Source organism: Poromitra crassiceps (genome assembly GCF_964638095.1).
Source record: "Poromitra crassiceps genome assembly, contig: HAP1_SCAFFOLD_129, whole genome shotgun sequence".
In the NCBI taxonomy this organism is placed as follows: Eukaryota; Metazoa; Chordata; class Actinopteri; order Beryciformes; family Melamphaidae; genus Poromitra; species Poromitra crassiceps.
This window is the reverse complement of record NW_028152232.1, coordinates 581,132-605,052: the sequence shown is the minus strand read 5'-3', so window position 1 is coordinate 605,052 and position 23,921 is coordinate 581,132. Positions and strand designations below refer to the sequence as shown.

At 44.3% G+C, this 23,921-nt stretch overlaps 1 pseudogene across 1 annotated transcript in view; it reads left to right on the top strand.

The window, feature by feature from the left end:
• LOC310800863 (myosin-11-like) overlaps positions 1-23,921 on the top strand; it is a 40,586-nt pseudogene that overhangs the window by 4,061 nt on the left and 12,604 nt on the right. The window contains exons 2-30 of the transcript in view: positions 18-191; positions 5,021-5,194; positions 5,566-5,759; positions 6,174-6,295; positions 6,738-6,807; positions 6,908-7,068; positions 7,811-7,888; positions 8,171-8,201; positions 8,405-8,536; positions 8,692-8,896; positions 9,065-9,217; positions 10,217-10,267; positions 10,385-10,508; positions 10,760-10,931; positions 11,164-11,376; positions 12,038-12,182; positions 12,538-12,744; positions 12,866-12,970; positions 13,114-13,266; positions 13,560-13,808; positions 15,040-15,252; positions 16,451-16,582; positions 16,844-16,972; positions 17,059-17,153; positions 17,264-17,387; positions 17,810-18,018; positions 18,752-18,860; positions 19,121-19,293; positions 20,630-20,666. The product of the transcript in view is annotated as a myosin-11-like (transcript). The remainder of the gene's footprint in view (positions 1-17; positions 192-5,020; positions 5,195-5,565; positions 5,760-6,173; positions 6,296-6,737; positions 6,808-6,907; positions 7,069-7,810; positions 7,889-8,170; positions 8,202-8,404; positions 8,537-8,691; positions 8,897-9,064; positions 9,218-10,216; positions 10,268-10,384; positions 10,509-10,759; positions 10,932-11,163; positions 11,377-12,037; positions 12,183-12,537; positions 12,745-12,865; positions 12,971-13,113; positions 13,267-13,559; positions 13,809-15,039; positions 15,253-16,450; positions 16,583-16,843; positions 16,973-17,058; positions 17,154-17,263; positions 17,388-17,809; positions 18,019-18,751; positions 18,861-19,120; positions 19,294-20,629; positions 20,667-23,921) is intronic.

Genomic DNA, 23,921 nt, shown 5'->3' with positions numbered 1-23,921 from the left:
CTCCATATTTTCTGCAGAAAGACCCTCCAGGCATCCTGGCCCTGCTGGATGAGGAGTGTTGGTTCCCCAAAGCCACAGATGTGTCCTTTGTGGACAAACTCATGAACAACCATGTCAACCATGTCAAATTTGCCAAGCCTAAACAGCTCAAAGACAAGACTGAGTTTTCTGTGCTTCACTATGCTGGGAAGGTGAATATAGCCATTTCCACACATGAAGTCTGGAACATGCCCGGTAAATCAGGCTATATTTAAGCAATATAGCATGAGAGCCAGTGTGTTGTGCCAAATATATCCCCCTGATCAGCTGTTATCCCACGAGGCCGCAGGCCGAGTGGGATAACTGCTGAGCAGGGGGATATATTCCACAACACACGCAGCTCGAGTGCTATATTGCTTTTATAAAACGGTTTCCAAGTATGATAATATAATAATAATAATAATAATACTTGAGTCCGACTCCGACTGGCATGTCATTCTAGAGTCAGTTGAAACACTACTGTAAGGCGGGACCGCAAGAACATGCGGGTGATTTGATTGGATCGTTCTGGAGACTGAAGTTGACATTGGCCAATCCTGGCGCTTGCTGAGTAGCTGAGAGCTTTCTGGAAACCCCGACAGGCAGCTCGAGCGCAGCGCTGCATTCTCAGCGCTTGCTGAGAAGCTGAATGCTTTCTGCAAAGCCCGACACCAACTAACGTTACGGGGTTAAATGCGGGGTTAAATGCGGGGTTAACAGCCTTTCTTTTGCAAAGAAGACATTAGCCCGCATCTATTCTTGTACAAAACATCATTTTCTGCGAAGTATTAGTAAAGTTATAAGCGAAGATCGATTCACAAGGATCTGACAGCTGTCTCCGCCATTTTTTTTTCTACGTTGTCATTTGAGGTAAGCCTTTTATTACTCTCTTAGTAAGAGAGTTGCCATGGCAACCAATAACCCATGGCCATGGGTTATTGAACTCGGTTACTGGAATTATACAATGGCTGTGAACCAATCAGATTGCTTGATTTGAGAGAGCCGTTACCGGTCTTACCCTTCTAGACATAGGGGCTCCTTGTTTCTAAACATAAGGAAATGACCAGTGTTTTGCCTGAGTAGAGTGGGGGGGATCGAGGGGGATGCGGTGGGTAGAAAGGAACAGAATATAGGCTACAATTCTCTGCTCTGGATCTAAATAAATGTTTCAAATGCATTTATTCCTCTAGTAGTCTAATCTTTATAGCTCTATAGTCAACCTTTATTCCAATGTTCTCAATAAGAGATCAACTTTGCAGTGGGAGCCTATTCATAGCTTTCAAGGGGCGTTACGTAAGTACAAGGAACGCCCCTTCTGGCGGTCAAAACTCAAAACAACAATGGCGCTGAACCAGACGCAGCTGCATCAAAAAGCGGTCTTTTTTCCTCCAGTTTCCAGTCAGGAATATTTAAACGCAGCACAGCTCTGTTTCATTAGTGACATACTGACACGGTGAATCGATTCACTTTGCACCGTGACTCCAGTGTCTGCTTCATATTGGAAACGCGCAGCACAGCTCTGCCAGTAAAAAGCAGTTCCCTCGTAAGGGGACTGGTGTGGGTGTGGGTGTGTGTGTGTGTGTGTGAGTTTTCTTTCTCCGACGGCATTCTGTAAAAGCACAAGCCAGGCGTGTCTCCTCGTCGGTTAGTGCAACCGATAGCACAACAGGTATCCGGCATTTTCGCCTGGCTTGTGCTTTTACAGAATGCCGTCGGAGAAAGAAAACTCAGACAGGAGGAGGTAACTTGTGGATTTGTGCGATTAGACGTGGTTCAGACGCTGGGGAGGGCAAATGGCTACCATCAAAGTACACACGTCTTTGCAGCCAACATTTCATCAAAGGTAAGCTCAAGTAACGTTAACGGGGTATTTTAATCATTATTGTAACGTTACTTGAGCTTACCTTTGAGGAAATGTTGGCTGCAAAGACGTGTGTACAAACGGCTGAACAAACACTGCGTGAGAAACTAGTCGACTTGGCTGGCAGCGAATGAACAAGTTTGTTTTTTGACCGCCAGGTGGGCGTTCCCGGCAGCACGTAACGCCCCTTGAAAGCTATGAATAGCCTATTTTTTCCGTATTCAACAGGCGCACGTCATTCTGGGCAAGCTTGGGACAACATGCACAGACAACATGCACGCTCCTATCAGACAACATGCACGCTCCTATCAGACAACATGCATGCTCCTATCAGACAACATGCATGCTCCTATCAGACAACATGCACGCTCCTGTCAGACAACATGCACGCTCCTATCAGACAACATGCACGCTCCTATCAGACAACATGCATGCTCCTATCAGACAACATGCAAGCTCCTATCAGACAACATGCACGCTCCTATCAGACAACATGCACGCTCCTATCAGACAACATGCATGCTCCTATCAGACAACATGCACGCTCCTATCAGACAACATGCACGCTCCTATCAGACAACATGCACGCTCCTATCAGACAACATGCACGCTCCTATCAGACAACATGCATGCTCCTATCAGACAACATGCACGCTCCTATCAGACATGCACGCTCCTATCAGACAACATGCACGCTCCTATCAGACAACATGCACGCTCCTATCAGACAACATGCATGCTCCTATCAGACAACATGCATGCTCCTATCAGACAACATGCACGCTCCTATCAGACAACATGCACGCTCCTATCAGACAACATGCACGCTCCTATCAGACAACATGCACGCTCCTATCAGACAACATGCACGCTCCAACATGCACGCTCCTATCAGACATGCACGCTCCTATCAGACAACATGCATGCTCCTATCAGACATGCACGCTCCTATCAGACAACATGCACGCTCCTATCAGACATGCACGCTCCTATCAGACAACATGCATGCTCCTATCAGACAACATGCACGCTCCTATCAGACAACATGCACGCTCCTATCAGACAACATGCACGCTCCTATCAGACAACATGCACGCTCCTATCAGACAACATGCATGCTCCTATCAGACAACATGCACGCTCCTATCAGACAACATGCACGCTCCTATCAGACAACATGCATGCCCCTATCAGACAACATGCACGCTCCTATCAGACAACATGCACGCTCCTATCAGACAACATGCATGCTCCTATCAGACAACATGGACGCTCCTATCAGACAACATGCATGCTCCTATCTGCATTTGCAGACACAAATATGAGCCAATTTCCTCTACATTGCCTTGATGAGAAACAAACAATGCAGCTTAAAACGTGTGCGGGCCATGGCATTGGGCAATAACACGACAGTAGAGAGAGGAGAGCACCTCTCCCACCGCTGCGTCAGGCTGTCCTCGCTGATCAAAGTGAGAGTAGCCTACTAAACGCTGTTCGTGAGTTTGCTCGTTTAATTCATTGATATGCGTGAACAAGTAATTAATATACGTCAACGTTAATAGGAGGCACTTATCACCCAATAGCCTAATTCAGTATCATCTCCTTGTTGCATTTTCCAACTGTACAAACGGCTGAACAAACACTGCGTGAGAAACTAGTCGACTTGGCTGGCAGCGAATGAACAAGTTTGTCTTTTGACCGCCAGGTGGGTGTTCCCGGCAGCACGTAACGCCCCTTGAAAGCTATGAATAGCCTATTTTTTCCGTATTCAACAGGCGCACGTCATTCTGGGCAAGCTTGGGACAACATGCACAGACAACATGCACGCTCCTATCAGACAACATGCATGCTCCTATCAGACAACATGCACGCTCCTATCAGACAACATGCATGCTCCTATCAGACAACATGCACGCTCCTATCAGACAACATGCACGCTCCTATCAGACAACATGCACGCTCCTATCAGACAACATGCATGCTCCTATCAGACAACATGCACGCTCCTATCAGACAACATGCACGCTCCTATCAGACAACATGCATGCTCCTATCAGACAACATGCACGCTCCTATCAGACAACATGCACGCTCCTATCAGACAACATGCACGCTCCTATCAGACAACATGCACGCTCCTATCAGACAACATGCACGCTCCTATCAGACAACATGCATGCTCCTATCAGACAACATGCACGCTCCTATCAGACAACATGCACGCTCCTATCAGACAACATGCACGCTCCTATCAGACAACATGCACGCTCCTATCAGACAACATGCATGCTCCTATCAGACAACATGGACGCTCCTATCAGACAACATGCATGCTCCTATCTGCATTTGCAGACACAAATATGAGCCAATTTCCTCTACATTGCCTTGATGAGAAACAAACAATGCAGCTTAAAACGTGTGCGGGCCATGGCATTGGGCAATAACACGACAGTAGAGAGAGAGCACCTCTCCCACCGCTGCGTCAGGCTGTCCTCGCTGATCAAAGTGAGAGTAGCCTACTAAACGCTGTTCGTGAGTTTGCTCGTTTAATTCATTGATATGCGTGAACAAGTAATTAATATACGTCAACGTTAATAGGAGGCACTTATCACCCAATAGCCTAATTCAGTATCATCTCCTTGTTGCATTTTCAAACTGGCAGATGGAGGAAAATAAGTGATTCAACTTTTACTTGTTTACTCACCAATTTGACTCTCTTCCAAATAATCCAGCCACGTAAGTGTGTCGATCCATTCACGAAACGATTAAATAGTACGGGGACATTAATGGTTTGTAAAAGTGCTATTTAACCACCTGCCCGCTCACGGCATGTTCCAGATAATGAGCTGGATACAAAATGAGGATACAAAATGATACATAGCGGATAATTGTTGCGAAACATGCAGGCCAACCGGGTAGCATCTGGGAATGTTCAGGAATACACTGCATGTTTAGAAATGGCTCAAGACAATTGAACACAAGAGCCTCCTCACGCTCTCATGTTGAGTTAGTTTGAATGGCATGATTAGAAACAAAATGACTTGGATCTGTGAAATGTCCGGAAGAATCTTTTTAGAAATGTGTAATGCTGTTGTTTTTTTTAGTAATGCTCTAATCTAATCTGTGCGGTTTTGGCTGTAGGTGGACTACAATGCCACAGCTTGGCTGACAAAGAACATGGACCCTCTGAACGTCAACGTCACATCGCTGCTCAGCAACTCCTCCAACCTGTTCATGCAAGACCTGTGGAAAGACGGTGAGATATAGGCTCACCTGCTTTTGCATTTGCCAATCTCACCAATAAATGTTGCACGTGTACGTGAAATAGCCCTTAATATTTAGTTAAATAGATGAAAAACAGTTGAATACAATTTTGTCGTGGAAGATGTATCAAACTTGTAATATGTAACAACTCCAAGAGTTTTCAGCACAATGATACTCACTTAAAGTTTTTATTTCCATAATAGTGAAATATATTGCCATAACACATGACTGTAATAATTTTGGCAAAATAGGTGTTCAATTTACAAATTTGTGGATATCTCATTTTGTTATAACAAAGTTATAATTTGAGCAAAACACATAGGTTGTACTCACACCTTTCATCTCGACTCAACACAACGATCTGTTATGACTGAAGACATTGTTTTGTCCATTCATGTAAATGCTCTGTTATTGTGTCCCAGGGGATAGAGTGGTGGGCCTTGAGACCATCGCCAAGATGTCCGACAGCTCCATGCCTAGCGCCTCCAAGACCAAGAAGGGAATGTTCCGGACCGTGGGACAGCTGTACAAGGAGTCTCTGGCCAAACTCATGACCACTCTGCACAACACCCAGCCCAACTTTGTCAGATGCATCATCCCCAACCACGAGAAGAGGGTAAAGAAGCTGTCCATCACACTGGATTCCACTTCATCCAATTTAGTCGAATCCAATTCACACTTCATTATCGCTTGTGGCAACATTCCTTTCAAGTTGCAGTCTGTTTGACACATTGATATTCATAAAATAACTCGATAAAATTATTTTGGATGGCTATCAAAGGTTATTTTTATGTATATTCATTTAATGACGGTGATGATGATGATGGTTTCTGGGGGAAATACCATGTTCTCAGTCAGTATTGACAACTGTTCCAGCACTTTGACCTGTTGCCTCATGGCAGTGTCAAATGTGCTACTGTCTTACTATGTATTCCTGAAGGCATAACATACTGACAGTTCAGTATTGAGGGGATTGTTTGTATTTGTTTTGTATACAAATGTAATAACAATTAGATCCTGTTCCCCTCAGGCAGGGAAGCTGGACGCCAATCTGGTCCTGGAGCAGCTGAGGTGTAACGGTGTGCTGGAGGGGATCCGTATCTGCCGACAGGGATTCCCCAACCGAATTGTCTTCCAGGAGTTCCGACAGCGGTGAGTGGGATCTGATGGGATGGATTAGCATGTAAAATGCAAGTGGTGCATCATGTGCAAAAAGATACTCCGGCTTGGTCGGGCGTCCATACAGGCAAAATTGGCCGTGTCTGCGGGTGGGAAGCCGGACAGATCCTAGTCGCTGCACTAGCGCCTCCTCTGGTTGGTCGGGGCTCCTTTTCGGGGCGGGGGGGTGGGGGGTGCTGTAGCGTGATCCTCCCATGCACTATGTGCTGCTGGTGAAACTCCTCGCTCTCAGGTGAAAAGAAGCAGCAGCAGAAGAAGGAGGAAGCATGTGCTAGTCTGCTAGTCTCTCCCCATATCGACAAAGGGGGTGGAGCAATGACCTGGGCAGCAGGAGAAATTGGCCAATTACATTTGGGGAGAAAACCAGGCTAAATCCGAAAAAATAAAATCTCTGTCTCCTCTTCTTCCTTCACAGTTATGAGATCCTGGCTGCTAATGCTATTCCCAAAGGTTTCATGGATGGCAAACAAGCCTGCTGCCTCATGGTAAACTGATGTGTTCCACACACAAAAAACAAATACACATGCAGGCAATCGTACCCTACATCAACACCTCCTGTTTCTTATTGATACATTGTCTGTGTAGATCAAGCATCTGGACCTGGACACCAACCTGTACAGGATTGGACAGAGTAAGATCTTCTTCCGCACCGGAGTGCTAGCCCAGCTGGAGGAGGAGCGAGATCTGAAGATCACTGTGGTCATCATCGCCTTCCAGTCCCAGTCCAGAGGCTTCCTGGCCAGAAAGTATGAATCCTCCTCATGCCTACTCTGCCCTCTAATACAGGGGTCCCCAACCTTTTTTGCACCGCGGACCGGTTTAATACTGACAGTCTTGCTGCAGACCATCCGGGGGGAAGGGGGGTCGTGATATTACACACACAGCACGTATTTCCCTTTCTTTCTTTCTTTCTTTCTTTATCGCTCTCTCTCGCTCTCTCTCGCTACACCCCGCCGCACATCTATCAGCGACAGCGGGCCATCACCATGAATTGCCTCCCGTGTGTGTGTGTGTGTGTGTGTGTGTGTGTGTGTGTGTGTGTGTGTGTGTGTGTGTGTGTGTGTGTGTGTGTGTGTGTGTGTGTGTGTGTGTGTGTGTGTGTGTGTGTGTGTGTGTGTGTGTGTGTGTGTGCGTGCGTGCGTGCGTGCGTGCGTGCGTGCGTGCGTGCGTGCGTGCGTTGTGGGCGCCGGGCTGACCGACACAGGCGCTGCAATGCTGCTCTGCAGCCCGCACAGACAGGCCGCATGCCAATTGTGCACAAATAGTCTCTCCCTCTCTCCATTCTCTCTCTGAGCAGTGCTCAGCACATCAAAATATATATTCTTTGAGACAGTACATTGGTCCCTTTTGATTGATCACTATACTTTCTAAGACTTTCACAACTCTTTTGTACGGTACTCTTTCTCTATTGGATTAGAAATGTGTGCATTCTATTCACATCATACATGACAGGGTGGGGATGGTGGTTTTACTGTTGTGTTTTTAAAGGGCGTTTGCTAAGAGGCAACAGCAGCTGACAGCCATGAAGGTGATCCAGAGGAACTGTGCTGCCTACCTCATCAAGGGATCAAGGGATCAAGGAAACTTTATTGTCATATGCAGCAAGCTACAATGAAATTTAAAAGCCTCGGCCCATGACTTTGCTGTACAGTAGAAAAAAATAGAATACAGAAATAAACATGATAAAAGGTTAAAAAAAAGTTAAAGGGTTAAAAAAAAGTTAGAACTACATGAAAGACAGTTAAAGTGCATTTAAGGGACATTTAAGTTGTAGTGCAAACTGTGCTTGTCCATAAAGTGCAATGTCTTTATATGTAGTGCAAAAGGAGTCTGAATAAAAGAACTCAGGAACTGGCAGTGGTGGAGGCTCTTCACCAAGGTCAGATAATGCACTTCAAGTGAAAACACAATAGAATTTCGTATTTTAGGCTGTCTTCAGATTTTTTCATGTAGTCTTAGAAATTATTACCGTATATATAATTAAGCCAAATGACCATATCGCATTGACCGATATGAACTTAGCCTCACGTTGCCTTTCCTCCATTGTAAAAATGGTATATTGTCCATCCTCCTGAACTGCAGGTCAAGCCTCTGCTGCAAGTGACCCGTCAGGAGGAGGAAATGAGTCTGAAGGACGATGAGTTGAAGCAAGCCAAAGATGTTGCCGTGAAGTTTCAATCTGAACTGAAGGAGATCACATTGAAACACACAACGGTAAAGGATGAAGTCTGCTCTTCAAATTTCTTTGTTTTTTTCTTTCCCCCGATGTCATCTGGGGCTATTTTGGGGTGCTCATTTCATATTCCCAAATGCAGTAGGACTTGATCTACTGAAGCTAAGCTACATCTTTACCTGTCTGTCTGCTGCAGGTTCTGGAAGAAAAAAATGCCCTGCAGGAGCAGCTTCAGGCAGAGACAGAGTTGTATGCCGAGGCAGAGGAGATGAGGGTTCGTCTGGGGGCTAAGAAGCAGGAGTTGGAGGAGATCCTGCATGAGATGGAGGCGAGGCTGGAGGAAGAGGAAGACTGCTCAGGCACTGCTGGTGGACATGAAGAAGATGCAGCAGCAGATGCAGGTCTAGCTATCTGTTTCTTGTTGGTTGTAGATGTCCAAAATACACATAAAACTCAGTTTGAGAGGAACTGCAATTGCAAGGTTGAATATATAATGTTTATTTCTGCTCAGTTATGTATGATCTGATGAAATAGCAGTAGGAAACAGCATTATCCTCTTCTTCCTGTAGGATTTGGAGGAACATTTGGAAGAGGAGGAAGATGCCCGTCAAAAGCTGCAGCTGGAGAGGGTTGCCTGTGATGGCAAGATCAAAAAGCTGGAGGACAACCAGTTACAGCAAAAATATAATTTGTCACACCAAAATTTATTTCGGTTTCTGCAGGTGAGGGACTTCATACTCCGGCGTACAACATTAACAACAAATATAGAAGCCTCTGAGGTCGAAAGGGTACTCTCACTTGGTCCAAGAAAAGGTTTTATTGGTTTTCTTTATAGCTTATTAAGGTCTACCTCTACTCTGAACACTCTGGCCACCAAGCAGATATGGGAGAGGGACCTTGAGGTGGAGATTGATGACGAGGACTGGTGTGATATTTTTGATAATGCCAAAAGAATTTCTGTGTGCAACAGACTGTGGTCGATGCAGCTAAGAATTATACATAGATTGCAAATATCACCCAGCCTTAGTCATAAAATGAATGCTAGCCTGTCTCCCCTCTGCCTTAAGTGTAAGATAGAGGTGGGAGATTACTCTCACTGCATATGGTCATGTCCTAAGATAGAACGATACTGGTCAGATATAGTGCAGCAGTTGAGTGTCATCTTTGGTGTGGAGTTGGACCCAGACCCTGTCAGCCTTATTCTTGGTCTTCCCCATAAGAAACTCGTTTATAAACATCACAAACGGCTATTTAATTTATTAACTTTTGCTGCGAGAAAAAATATTCTTTTATTTTGGATTAAAGACAAACCTCCAACAAAGAGGAACTGGCACCAGATAATTATGCAGCTTATGCCTCTGGAGTTCATGACATGTATGCTGCACTCAGCATCCGATGTCTTTTATAAAGTGTGGGAGCCCTACCTGAAATATATCGACCCTAACCTAGCAGAGACACTGACTATTGGATATCTCAACCGAAGTGATACTGCCACCTGAATACTGCCTTTTGCCTTGTACATCTAATTTAATTTAATTTAATTTATTTTATCGTATTCTCATTCATCTGTCCATCCTTTTCTTCATTGTTGTCCACATATGTGTCTTTGTGAAGTGTTTAAGCTGCCCTGTCTTTTTGTTTTTGTTTTTTGTCTTTGTCTGTCTTGTCTTGAAAAATTGAAAATTGAATAAAAATATTATTGAAAAAAAAAAAAAAAAAAGCTGGAGGACGACGTCCTGGTGATGGAGGACCAGAACAACAAGCTGCTGAAGGTACTGTAAGCGTGGGCATACAGCATATATCAGAGGGGCTTTATTATGATTGGCCACTGCCTAAAGCTGGTGTATATGATCATCAATGGATGACCTACAACAATGGTAACTTTGTAGGAGAGGAAGCTGATGGAGGAGAGGATTGCAGACTTCAGTACTAACCTGGCTGAGGAAGAGGAGAAGTCTAAGAACCTGACCAAGCTCAAGAACAAACATGAGTCCATGATCACCGAACTGGAGGGTAATCATCTCTTATGAATGTTCATGCATTAAACAAGCTTAAAACCCTCCTGGTTAAACTAAGCACATTTGTTAATAATATCACAATCAGGCGTATATTTTGTCTACAAAAATCTGGAGCTTTGTTATAAAACAGACGTTGTCTTGAAACATTCCTCACTTTATCAGTTATTCTTGATTGCTTCTGGCTCTGATATTCTTCTCGCATTATATTTAGGCTATCTGTCTGTATCTGTCTGCTGTCTCTTCTAGTCCGCTTGAAGAAGGAGGAGAAGGGTCGCCAGGAGCTGGACAAGGCTAAGCGTAAGTTGGAGGCAGAGTCTAATGACCTCCAGGAGCAGATAGCTGATCTGCAGGCCCAGATCGCTGACCTCAAAGCCCAGCTCGCCAAAAAGGAGGAGGAGCTACAGAATGCTTTGGCCAGGTAAAGTCTAATTTGTTGTTTATAGTTTTATCTCCTGTCTAATTACTCAAATCGTCCCGATTTACTGATTTCATCTTTCCTACTTCTGAATCCACAAACCCAATCAGCTCTAGGTCATTTTTTAGTATCTGAGGTGTATACCTGTATACCGACACGTAAACATCAACTCTCAACTCTCTACAATCAACTGTCATACTTACTGTCATTCTCGATCCATTCTTCTCCTCCTCAGGCTAGAAGACGAGACAGCCCAGAAGAACAACGCTTTGAAGAAGATCAGAGAGCTGGAGGGACACATCTCGGACCTGCAGGAGGACCTGGACTCTGAGCGGGCAGCCAGGAACAAGGCAGAGAAGACCAAACGGGACCTCGGGGAGGAGCTGGAGGCCCTCAAGTCTGAGCTGGAGGACACACTGGACAGCACTGCCACCCAGCAGGAGCTGAGGTGGGCCAAACAAGACTGAAAGGCTTTGTTCCATAGAGTTTACTTAGTAGCCATGATAGACGCCACAGCAGGGAACAACAAGATTCTTTCCATGTATGAATAAAGACTTAGGCAGACTTAGGTGGCAGTATGAAGGAGTTGATTCAAAAGGAATTGAGTCTATTTTAAGCTTACCAAGTTAAGAGCATAGAACTATAACAGTGGCTGGAAAACTGTGCTGGCTTCCTGCGACGCCATTTTATTTCCCCACAGTTCCCTACAACTATAGGGTAAAGGTAAAGCTTTTCAAAATCAAAGCATTTTCTTAAAGTTATCAATCCATAACATAAATCTAATTTCATAATTTTCTACCTGTCAATAACTTATACATACAAACTAAGGACATAAACCAAACCGCGGCATTGCATGCTCACTTCCATAGTAACTTACAATGAATAGTAGAATAATCTAAAATTCCTACATGGCCAACTTTAGGAGTAACAAATTAATAGTAAGAAGTGCATTGCTCAAGGTTACAAGTTAACACATAGTAAAAATAAATAAATAAATAAAATCCTGTGTCCTCAGAATGTCCATATTACTGCAGAGGTGTTAGGTTAAAAAATAAGAGCCCTTTTTTTGTCCAGTAAAAACCTGCATAAGTCATCCTTCCTTCCTGCAGAGCCAAACGAGAGCAGGAAGTGACGCTGCTGAAGAGAGCCATGGACGATGAAAACCGGATCCATGAGGCCCAGGTCCAGGAGATGAGACAGAAACAAACCCAGGCTGTGGAGGAGCTCACTGAGCAGCTGGAGCAGTCCAAACGAGTAGGCATCCATCATTTCATATTTGTTATCATTTTCATATTGTTTCTTGCATCTGAAAGACAAATTTCAAACAAATTGTTAGGCTTTAAACCTTTAGCTTTAAAGTTAACCCTGGGCTTAACTTTGTATTGCACAGTATTTTGTCCTTCAAGATCAAGATTCATTTGAATAGCCATGGTGAGTAATCATATTAGAAAGGAGGAATTTGACTTAGTGGTAGTATGCAGCGCAAAGTAAAAGTCCTTTAAAGTGACTTATAATTGGGGAGTGGGGGGGGGGGGGGATAGTGTCTGTGGGATAATGTCCATGTAAAATGTCTTAGGATATTGATGGCTACTTTCTCTCTTCCCCTCAGGTGAAGTCAAACCTGGAGAAGGCTAAACAAGCCCTGGAGAAGGAGACGTCAGAGCTGACAGTGGAGGTGCGCTCGCTGACCCAGGGCAAGCAAGACGTGGAGCACAAGAAGAAGAAGCTGGAAGGTCAGCTGACCGATGTGACGACACGCTTCAATGACAGCGAGAAGCAGAAGGCGGAGCTGGGAGAGCGCTGCTGCAAGATCACAGTAAATGACTATCAGCAGTTATATCAGTCCATGAAAAGATATGCAAGCAAAGATTATGCTTTTTTTTTTTTTTACTACAAAAATGAATGCCCATGCATTTTCCCCAACCCTCATCTTGCAGATTGAACTGGAGAGTGTGACTAACCTGCTGAATGAAGCAGAGGGCAAGAACAACAAACTGAGCAAAGACATTTCTAGTCTCACCGCCCAAGTCCAAGACACACAGGTAACAGAAAGAAACGCACATCATAATCCCAGTTAATCCAAATGTAACGTTTCCTGTGACTCTTTATTGTGACGTGCTATAGTGCCCTCTGACAGCAGGATGGAATTAAAATATTGAACTTTGACCTTGGCGTGCTGCTATAGGAGCTGCTGGCTGAGGAGGCACGTCAGAAGCTGCAGTTCTCCGCCAAGCTGCGGCAGGCGGAGGATGACAAGAACAGCCTGCAGGAGCAGCTGGAGGAGGAGATGGAGGCCAAGAGGAACGTGGAGAGACACGTCTCCACCCTCAACATCCAGGTCAGAAGTTACAGCTGGGGTCACTGAGCTCAGGGGTATTCTAGAAGATAGTAGAATATTAAATACAATATGCTGAGGGAAATGAATAAGAAAATAGAGAGATTTCTATTTGTTTTTGTTGGTTTGTTTTTGGTTTTGAGAGATGGCAGTAGGAGGTCTCAAGTACATGGACCTTCGAACATGAAAGGTTGTATCAAATTTGAGGCAGATTTACTTGAGCTCAAGGGCCAGATCCCTTCTTTCATTGTTTTTCACAGTCAGGGTGTAAACAAAGTCCCTCTCTCTGTCCACAGCTGTCGGATTCCAAGAAGAAGCTGGAGGAAATGTCAGGCAACATTGAGCTGCTGGAAGAGGGCAAGAAACGTCTGCAAAGGGATTTGGAGGCAGCCAACACCCAGTTTGAGGAGAAGGCCTCTGCCTATGACAAGCTGGAGAAGACCAAGAACCGGCTGCAGCAGGAGCTGGAGGACATACTGATGGACCTGGATAACCAGAGGCAGAATGTGTCAAACCTGGAGAAGAGGCAGAAGAAGTTTGACCAGGTTAGTTGAATCAGGGACATCGGGAAAACACTTTGCGCTTGCAAAATTATTTTTGTCCCAACATTAAAACAAATTACGGTAGGTTTTAATCAATAATGCTTAAAACTAAGTTCCTTAATTGTGCTAACACTTCTACATACTGGATCCTTTACGTAACATTTTAGTCCTGTTTTCGGATTTTAGAGATGTTAATTGATGAAGTTGAGGTAATAATTATTACCCCAAAACATTGGAACATTGGAACAGAACTCCTTAACACATTGAGTGCCAGCGACGCCATATGGCGTCATTAGAAATTTACCGTAGGCTGCCAGCGACGCCAAATGGCGTCAGTAACTCCAAATTGTTTTTTTGACGGGGGGGTGTCGATCTAAGCTTCTTACATCGCCTCTTACAATATTGTAGCTATTGGAGGTCTATAACCTATTTTACAGACCCATTAGGTGGCGACAGCACTCTCCTGATAAGAGAAAGTGGAGCCAAACACACAGAAGAAGTCGCTGGGGAAAAAGGAAATCGCATCGCATCCGTCCGTATGCATCGACATGCATGAAGCCAAACGCCAGCTGTGCCCGCAGCAGCTGCATCCGCTGTCACAACTGAGCACCTCCGTGTCCTCTGCGACAGCACATTCGCATAATCAGCCTTATTATTCTCAACTCGAAGCATGGGAGCCCGTGACAAACACACGCGGAACCAAAAAGATGGATGTCGCGCACCCTTCACTGTGTGTGCACAGCAAACTCAGCAGAGAGCCAACAGACACACCCAGGAGGAGGCGTGTGCAGTTGAGGGGGGGGGGGGGGGGGGCACGCAACGCAGAGCACGCAGAGCAGCATACACTTCACCCAGACAGACCCAGACATCAGAAAATTAGCTTCAGAGTCAGTGATGTGCTTGAAATGTTTAATTTCACAAAAGGCTCATTATCTCAGCTCGTAGAAAAAAAGGGCTGTTTTTGGTTCAATCAAGCTATCTTCTCCGGCTCATAACTAAAGAACGGAAAATGGGATCAATAAACTTTTTTTTGTGATAGAAGAGAGTCTCATCGTTATTTGTGCGTGTTCAGTGTTTACATAGTAATTATTAAAGAAATTATATGACTGTTTTAAAATGCATTGCGGCCTATGTGGCACAGCAAGCAACCTTTTGCCCAAGGGCCGTGGCACTCAAAGTGTTAATTCTAACATAAATCATTGATCCATGGTCCTCTATCTTGTCTTTCGTACAGATGCTGGCAGAGGAGAAGAGTATCTCCAGTAAATACGCAGAAGAAAGAGACCGCGCCGAGGCCGAGGCCAGAGAGAAAGAGACCAAGGCTCTGTCCCTGGCGAGGGCGTTAGAGGAGGCCCAGGATTCCAGGGAGGAGCTGGAGAGAGCCAACAAGGCACTGAGGATGGAGATGGAAGACCTTGTCAGCTCCAAGGATGATGTGGGAAAGAATGTGAGTGATTCCAATGAAAGTATTATAGACACAGGATTTCTAGGCCTTCAAAAGCCTTGAACGTTTGTGGCATTGAGAAAATGTCAACTAATTAAATGGATGGCCTTGATATATTTATTTATTTCTTATTAAAACATAGCACCCAAATTCATGAATATACCTCAGCTCTGGACCTCTCTTCATCTTAGCCTCAACACCGCACATCCTGAGGAAAAGGTGAAAACCACATCTTGATCTTTAAAATGTGTCCAGGATGGCAAGTTTGGTTTGAGTGATTCCACCCCTGGTTAAACTAGTAACCATCGGGGCGTCCCGCGTACCATAAAGGCTCAGTCCTTATCACAGCGACCGAGGTTAGAATCCAGTCTGCAGTTATTTGCTGCATGTCCTCCCCTCTCTCTCTCTCCCATGCCTTCCTGTCTCTCTCTGACTATCTGTCAAATAAAGCATTAAAATGCCAAAAATAAATCTTGGGGTGGGGGGGGGAACGTCATCCAGTTTTTATTTGATTTTATTTAACCTTTATTTAACCAGGAAAGTCCAACTGAGATTAAGAATCCCTTTTTCAAGGGAGTCCTGGCCAAGACAGGCAGCAGCATCAAAAACACATAATTACAGACAGAGAGCACATAATACAAAATGACAGCAAAAAGAACAAGCCAGGTAATTTAAAAACATTTGCATGTTAGGGAAACATTGAAACATGAATATTTTGTCTGTTTTTTTTCTGGTCTGTTTCTGGAGTTAGTGAACAGCATTAATTTGGTCTTACCTGCATTTAAAACAAGTTTCAGCTGAACTAAGGTGTGTTGGACAACAATAAAAGCATTTTGGAGGTGTTCAATGGCCTGTACAAGAGTTGACGCACAGCAGTATATAACTGTGTCATCAGCATCAAAATGAAAATTACCATCTGACCCATTTTGACCCAGATTATTTATATAAATAATGAATAAAAGTGGACATAATACAGAGCCTTGTGGAGCCTTGGCACCCCCTTGTGGACAGATACAATATCAGCATAGACCGAGAGTCGCGGGTTAAGAAGTCTAACTTTTAAAATATCATGGTCAACTGTGTTGAAGGCTTTAGACAGATCAATAAAAAGTGAAGCACAATGTTGCTTCTTGTCAAGTGCAACAGAAATGTCATTAACCACCTTCAGAGCAGCAGTCATCTTCACCTTGCCCACTCCCAGGTCCATGAGCTGGAGAAGTCCAAACGAGGCCTGGATGCGCAGGTGGAGGAGATGAAGACCCAGCTGGAGGAGCTGGAGGAAGAGCTGCAGGCAGCTGAGGATGCCAAGTTCCGCCTGGAGGTCAACATGCAGGCGCTCTTTTTTTTATTCAGCTAAATATTGTACAGTCTAACTTTTTCTCTATTTGTATTGTAGTTAGTTTTAGATGAACATCTTTACTTTTGAATTTTGTTCTTTTTCATGTTCATGGAATGACATACTGCACTATTGATCAGGTCAAGTTTCTGTCATAAGTAAAAATAAATTTGATTGTGATTCTCTGCTTCTGTCTGTTTCTCTCTCTCTCTCTCTCTCTCTCTCTGTCTGTCTGTCTCTGTCTCGCTCTCTCACCAGGCCCAGATGAAGGACTACCAGAGGGAGATGGAAGATGCCCGCGCTGCCAGGGAGGAGGTGCTGTCTACTGCAAAGGAGAGCGAGAGGAAGGCCAAGAGTCTGGAGGCTGAGCTCATGCAGCTACAGGAGGTAACTGTTTGATCACTGTCAAAAGAAAGAAATGGCAGACTATTTGAAAGTACAAGCCTGAGATAACAAATCTAATCTGTTCTTAGGAACTGGCTGCCGCTGAGAGGGGGCGGAAGCAGGCAGAGGCCGAAAGAGACGAGCTGTCTGATGAACTGGCCAGCAATTCCTCTGGAAAATGGGTGTAGATGTTCACTCTGCATAGTGCAGTCGTCACTGCATTGCCTCAACAGTGAAATGAATGCAGAGGACAAATGATGAGTGTGTTTGATTGGGACTGTGGCTTGTGTGCAGGTTGGCCTTGGCAGATGAGAAGCGTCGTCTAGAGGCTAAAATCTCCCAGCTAGAGGAGGAGCTGGAGGAGGAGCAGAGCAACATGGAGATTATTAACGACAGGCTGAGGAAGAGCACACAGCAGGTAATGAGACTGGAGCAGCTGCTTGAGAGCTGTCAGGTTTCACAAAGTCTACCAAGAGTGTGTGTGTGTGTGTGTGTGTGTGGGGGGGGGGGGTTAATTTGTTTCTGCAAAATATGGGCGTCGTTGAGAAGCCCTTTGAGGCTGTAACTGCAATTAAGTTACAGTATATAAATAAATTCGATTTTACTTGACAAAGTGCAAAGGTCTCAACGAGAATATTGATCAGTGTTTGACTTATCCGCACCTTTAAAGCACCAGCAATTATTGAACACGAATGCGTATACATTACCTTCAATTCAAGAAGTTCATTGGTACACGAAGATCATCCAAAGCACAAGTGCAAAACATAACTGACTGAATATTGACATCTACCCTCACACCTCCCTTTGCCCCCCCCCCCCCCCCCCCCTTCCCCTCTGCAGGTGGACCAGCTGAACATTGAGCTGCAGACGGAGCGCAGCACCTCCCAGAAGAACGAGAGTGCCCGGCAGCAGATGGAGCGCCAGAACAAGGACTTGAAGTCCAAGCTGCAAGAGATGGAGAACCAGGTCAAGTCCAAGTTCAAGTCCTCCATCGCCGCCCTGGAGGCCAAGGTGGCACAGCTGGAGGAGCAGCTGGAGCAGGAGAACAGGTCAGGGCCATGGAAACATTCAGAACAAATCCAGTGTTTTTCAAATAGACATTTGTCATATCTCACTACTATAATAAGGCGGGCTTCCGCACGGCAATTGACTGTGATGGCAAGATGTGATGCTATATAGACTCTAGTAATGACTATATTATTGAAACCAATACAAAGAAATCCATAGATATACATAAATATTCATAGCTCAGTTAAGATAATAGTTTATTATAGATAGTGCTTGTATCCAATTTCCACTATTTGATATTATACATTAATTAGGCATCTCGCGCGCTACGTGTGCTCGACTCCTAGGCTCGGCCGCTGCACGGTCTCGCCCGCCCTGCAGCTCGTCGAGCTTGCCCTGCAGCTCGTATACGCAGCTTGCCCACTGCGCGTCACATGTGCAGCACTATGACATCACTGATGACATAATCACGGATGACATCACTGATGACATCATCACATAAGACATCATCACTGATGACTGAACTTATAGCCTGAGCCAGGAAGGATGACATCACTGATGACATCATTGCTGATGACATCGTTGCTGATGACATCACTTATGACATCACATCATCATTAGGTAATTAGGGCAATTACCTGATTAAAAGATCTGTCTGTCAGGTTACCCGTGCTCTTTACACTTCCTGAAAGTTTCAGCCCGATCGCACGTAAAACGGCATAGCTGTGGCCTAATACTAATCCCACATTGAACTCTTTGCCTGTCTTCATTCAGGGAGAAGCAGGCAAGCGCCAAGGGCATGCGTCAGAAGGACAAGAAGCTAAAGGACGTGATGATGCAGGTGGAAGACGAGAGGAAACAAGCAGAGCAGTACAAGGACCAGGTATGTTCAGTAAACTCACCCACCCACCAACAAACATAACATACACATGCATGAGCTTATACAATATGTATGTACAACACACTATTACATTTTATATATATATTTATATGTATTTTAATGGTAAACGGACGTGATACAGAAGTAGACAATAGTAATGATTTTAATTAAGACTATTTTAATGGCCTGCATGATGCCGTCATGGTACAAAATACATGAAACATTGAGAGATTACTATACATGTATATTCCCACTGTCCTTAGGCGGACAAGTCCACCGCTCGCATGAAGCAGCTGAAGCGGCAGCTGGAGGAATCGGAGGAAGAGTCCCAACGCGCCACAGCCGCCCGCAGGAAGCTGCAGCGGGAGCTGGATGAAGCCACCGAGGCCAACGACGCCATGAGCCGCGAGGTCAACACGCTCAAGAGCAAACTCAGGTAAAACAACGGCTCAAAGCATCTCTCTCTCCCTCCTCATCAATCAATCTATTATCTCAGGCTAGTGGAGTGTGTTTTTTATTCCAGTGAAAGACAAAAGGCCACAAACACTTAATATGCCATCTTTAGAAAAATAGTGCAAAAATAAATATTGATATTCACTATAATGTTACAAAGCATTGGCTATATTGTGTGTTATCTAGGTACATATGTGCATGTGTTAAATATGGCTATTTTACCATGGACACATCTTTTCACACAAAGCAAATTGTTGGGATCACTGTGCTCACCTCACCTAGGAGTGTTAAAGAGCAGCATCCACTGTAGCACTCTTCATGTTTGTAAGCAAACTGAAGCATGCGGTGATGTAGTTTACAGTTAATTTACTGTAAGCAGGCATCCTGAGCACAAGCGAAACAACCATGTCCATCTCTACTACAGAGGCAACCCTGAACCCAAGGAGTAACACAGCAGGTACCTCTGCGTCTAGTTACCCCATCTCCATCGCTTAACAACCTGCCATGACTTTTCAATCCCTCATGCACTGTCTTGATTCTCTCATTTCTCTAAGCCTAACAGAGGGAAATATGGTTCATCCACTGCCAGTGAATTTGTTTGGGAAAAAAACGTTAGGTAGAGAGGAAAGGCTGCACAAATGTGCTTACATTATGATTACAGCAATTTCCAACTTGGTGACCATATTTTTCTCTGTGCTTGGTTTAGTTGCCATAAACCAAACTAATTTTCCTGGGCCAGGAGTCAAATGAGTTCGAAGGATAACCGCCGTGCTTAACCTGTAACAATAGCACAACCTCTACATCCTGTATTTCACAGATTGTCATGAGTCGTGTGAATCACTTGAGTGGTTTTCAAGCAAAACTTCACCGACTCATAAACTTAAGGTTATGAATATAACCGTGGTTTTATGAATGATAGGTGTGAGATTACTCTCAATGAGAGAAGCTCCTTCTCCTCATTTTAGAACCACAACTTTTTCTCATGCCGAAAACCCTGCTTTCAGGGTTGGGGTAACAATAAGTTTCTCCCTCCGCGGCTAGGGGCGGAGCCCCTATATATAGGCGTGAAGCCCCTATATATGGGGGAGCCATGGAGGGAGAAACTTTGTTAATCCAACCACGAAAGCAGGGTTTCGGCATAAGAAAAAGTAGTGCTTCTGAGATGAGAAGGAGCTTCTCTCATTGTCATTCATCTCATGAATATTATAAAATAAATCTCGTTTTGCAACCACTGTTCTCACTGTGGCCATATGTTTTTTGTGTTTGTATTTGTGCCTCTGCGTCCTGTGTGTCTCGTGTTTGTCTCTGTGGCATTTCAGGCGTGGGAATGAGCCCTCCTTCAGCAGCACACCTCGGGTATCTCCACAATAAGTCACTTTAGAACATTTAAAGCAGAGACGTTATGTAAATCTATAGATCTATTTCTTTTCTATCATCAGTGACTCTCGTCCTATCGCCTGTGACTGCTGTTAGCGTTTCAGAACAGCATTGACGTGGTTTATCAGATTGGATTCATAGAAAGAGGTTTCTACACCCAAACTGCTTCCAGTCAGTGCTGCTGTTTGTACCATTATCGAGTGTACTCAGCTACAAATGTGTGTAGTCCAAATATAAGGCTTTTAAAATACTAATTAATACACGTTGAAGAGTTGCAGCATCAAGTGTGGAGCAACTGCTCACTTTTGTCATTGGTTCAGACAGTGAAAACCACCATACAGTGTTTATGATTAATAATATTTATAAACCTGTCAAATTAAGACAGCAATGAGAAAAATACAATATATTTAGCTGCAACTTTTTTTAAGTCACCATTTTTATATTATTTGCACCTTTCTTGTGACCAGATTTCTTGAATTACCTATACTCAAATGCAGTAATGACTGAAATGCGTGGTTGGATGGGCTTTAGGGTTTTTCTTACAAGTAATCACAAGCTATATGCCAGTATGTGGTACTGTGCAGCACTCCCAAGGCACATCCATTTTCTATTGTTTCCATGTCCAGATTTACATTTGTTTAAAAAGACCCTGGTCACCCTAAACAAGTGTATTCTCTCGTTCTACTTTTGTATGTAATCAATTGATGTTTACATGACACCATTTGTATCTACCATATTATTAATTGTTGAACCACCTGCACAATAAATAAAAGACTGAAAAAAAGTGATGGTTTTTTTATCCCTTTTAAGAGACCATTTAAGGTCCTTAGATATGTGCACTCCTAAGTACTGTCCACGATTTCAACGTCAACATCATTTATGTTGATGGGAGTGTGCGCTCCCCTGTTTGACCTGAAGTCAACAATGATCTCTTTAGTTTTGGACACATTTAGATCAAGGTTGTTGTTGCAGCACCACTCTACCAGATCTCTCACCTCCTGTCGGTAGGCGGATTCATTATTGTTCTGGATTTTCCCAATTACGGTGGTGTCGTCCGCAAATTGAATAAAGCGGTTCATTTCATGCTTTGCAAAGAAATCATGAGTAAAGAGTAAATAAAGAAAATAACTAAGGACACAACCCTGGGGGGCACCTACATTTGTTCTAATTGTGGAAGAGGTGAGGCTTCCTATCCTCACTACTTGTTCCCTCCCCAGCAGAAAGTCCCGGATCCAATCACAGATGGAGGAGGGTAGGCCCAGGTCTCTCAGTTTGACAAACAATTTGCTTGGCACAATTGTATTGAATGCAAAGCTAAAATCGATAAACAGCATTCTGCAGTCTGTCTACATGTTCTAACACAGTGTGCAGAGCAATGGAAATGGCATCTTCAACAGACCTATTTGAGCGATAAGCAAATTGGTATGGATCGATAGAGTGAGGAATGACAGATTGAATGTGCTTTAAAACCAGCCTCTCGAAGCATTTCATTATCACAGATGTTAGGGCCACTGGGTGGTAGTCATTCAAACAGGTGATCTTAGGTTTCTTTGGTATGGGAACAATTGTTGATTTCTTGAAGCATTGAGGGACAGTGGAGGACTTTAGAGAGAGATTGAACACCTCACAAAACACAGGGGCCAGCTCAGAGGAGCACAGTTTTAAGGCTCGTGATGATATGCCATCTGGCCCTGCTGCCTTGCGGAGGATGTTCACTCTCTCAAAGACCCTCCTCACTTCAGACTCTGAAATCTCCAAGTCAGTAGTCATCATTGTTATCATTAGAATGATCATTAAAAACATTGCCATTAAAAACAGCGCTACTGTCATTATAATCAGCCATCATAATCAGCCTGCCTGGACCCGCTCAGCCTGCCTGGACCCGCTCAGCCTGCCTGGACCCCCTCAGCCTGCCTAAACCCCCCCAGCCTGCCTGGACACCCCCAGCCTGCCTGGACCCCCTCATCAGCCTGCCTGGACCCCCCCAGCCTGCCTGGACCCCCCCAGCCTGCCTGGACCCCCTCAGCCTGCCTGGACCCCTCCCCCCTCCAGGCTGCCTAACTAGCTAGCCTGCCTGGACCCCCTCAGGGTTTGGTCAACACTTCACAGCCTGACGACCATACTTCAGAAAACGTCTGTCCCAGTCGCTGTGAACTTTAGACTGACTGACCACTTCTACAACACATTAATCACCATAAGGCTTTTATCAAATGGCTCTGGACGTTTTTACTATACATTTTTTTTACATTAATGAACAATGCAGTCGTGCAATGATATGCCGTGTACTTTTTTTAAGTATGTGTTTTTTATATATTTTGGTATTGTATTGTAAATGTTATTTAATGATTTAGTTCTCTCTAGAGATCAAACGCTTTTTTACTTCAGTACAAAGGTATTTTTTGTATCTCGCTTGCAGTTCACACAGACTTTCTCCAGTGTTCGTTTGAATACATTTTCAGTGTGCTTAAACTTGCTCAGTGCAGATGAATCAGATGTGGTTTTGCAGTGAATAAATGTAGACCTTCACAAAGCTTCAGGAGCTGCAATAGTCACTGCCACTGTCCAATAAAGCCCATTTCACTCACTGGAAGCAGTTCTGTGTTCTACTGCACTTTGAATTCACAGCGTTTGGCTGCAGTACGCTGGCAGTGGATGTGGATGTCTAGCCAGGTTTTTTGTCATAATTGCATTGTTTCATGTCTTTTCATGTGTATTGTTGTTTTATGCGTTTGAGACGTGTCTGTGGTGGAACCAAAGACGAATTTTCACTTGTGGACAATAAAGTTTTCGTAATCGTACCAGGAGCACTTTACCTCTGCTAATATGGCATATAGAGGGAAACATTGCCTTCATCCAAAAAGCAAAAATGCCTCCACTAAAGGACACAAAAACATCAGTAAGACATTGGCCTGGGGCCCCTATACTTTTCCTACTGGGGGCCAGCTGGTTCTAGCTCTTTTGGAGGGCCAGTCTGTCAGTTACACTAACAATACAGTACATGCGTCACACCGCACCTACCTTAGTTGAATATAAACTCAAACAAGGCACCTAATCTTGTATTTTGACGTGTCTATTGACAAATTATTTTGAATTTAAATTAATTCCTACATTTTTACAGTGATTTTACACTGGCTTGTCTTAGACTGCCCCCTAGCTGTAAACCACAGCCTCACAGAGCTTATTGCTTTTAAGTTGAACCTTTAGCTCTGGGAAACAATGAACAACACAGACATG